The sequence below is a fragment of the Callorhinus ursinus genome, unplaced genomic scaffold (assembly GCF_003265705.2).
Source record: "Callorhinus ursinus isolate GAN/ISIS: 27379988/994484 unplaced genomic scaffold, GSC_fseal_2.0 scaffold3073, whole genome shotgun sequence".
Classification (NCBI taxonomy): domain Eukaryota; kingdom Metazoa; phylum Chordata; class Mammalia; order Carnivora; family Otariidae; genus Callorhinus; species Callorhinus ursinus.
The window spans coordinates 2799-3484 of record NW_027400127.1 but is presented as its reverse complement, the minus strand read 5'-3'; the positions used below and the strand labels follow the sequence as shown (position 1 = coordinate 3484).

The 686-nt window shown below is 42.1% G+C and overlaps 1 long non-coding RNA gene across 1 annotated transcript in view; it reads right to left on the bottom strand.

Annotated features, from left to right (window-relative positions):
- Positions 1–519: 519 nt before the first annotated feature.
- Positions 520–686, bottom strand: part of LOC141372225 (uncharacterized) — a 2193-nt gene continuing 2026 nt past the window's right edge. The window contains exon 2 of the long non-coding RNA XR_012377509.1: positions 520–682. This is a non-coding gene — a long non-coding RNA (uncharacterized lncRNA). The remainder of the gene's footprint in view (positions 683–686) is intronic.

Below are 686 nucleotides of genomic sequence, written 5' to 3'. Positions count from 1 at the left end.
TGGGAGAATTACATTAGAGTTTCTGAGATGACCTGGGCATCGGATTTTTACAAACCCACTGATTCCCATGTACAATGAGGGTTTGAGAACCTCGGTCACTAGAGTGTTTGTAAGTTATGGTGGAGAAGAGGATCCTTCAAAAGTCACGTCATGGTTATCACTGCACGTCATGACTATGCACAACATGTTCCCTTCCTTTCAGTGGACTTGAAAGAAATTTAAAATACTGCTCAAGATCATAGGTCTGTGCATAATGATGTCACATGAACTGCACTGACTATATGACCCTTATGATTGGGGGGGTCATAAACCACAGATGTGGCACTCAAGAGCTGAACTTCCCTTCAAGGTCACAGATGGCTCTAAATAGATTCTCTGGCTGATAGAACAAAGTACTAAGGATAAATGAGCCCCCCACACACACCACACACACACGACACCTATTCCATATCTCTTAGTTTCAAAGAAAAAACAAACAAACAATAAAACATTCTTTTTGCAGAAAGTTCTCTCTCTGACCTGTGTTTCTTCACAAGGTTTGAAGGAGAAGTTCTGCAGGACTCTGACCAGGGCAAGTTTCATGTTCATGATCGCAAACCTCATCCCAAGACAGTTTCGGGGTCCAGTTCCAAAAGGCAGGTATGTATAAGGATTTATGTTGTCCTTGTTCTTCTTACTGAACCTGG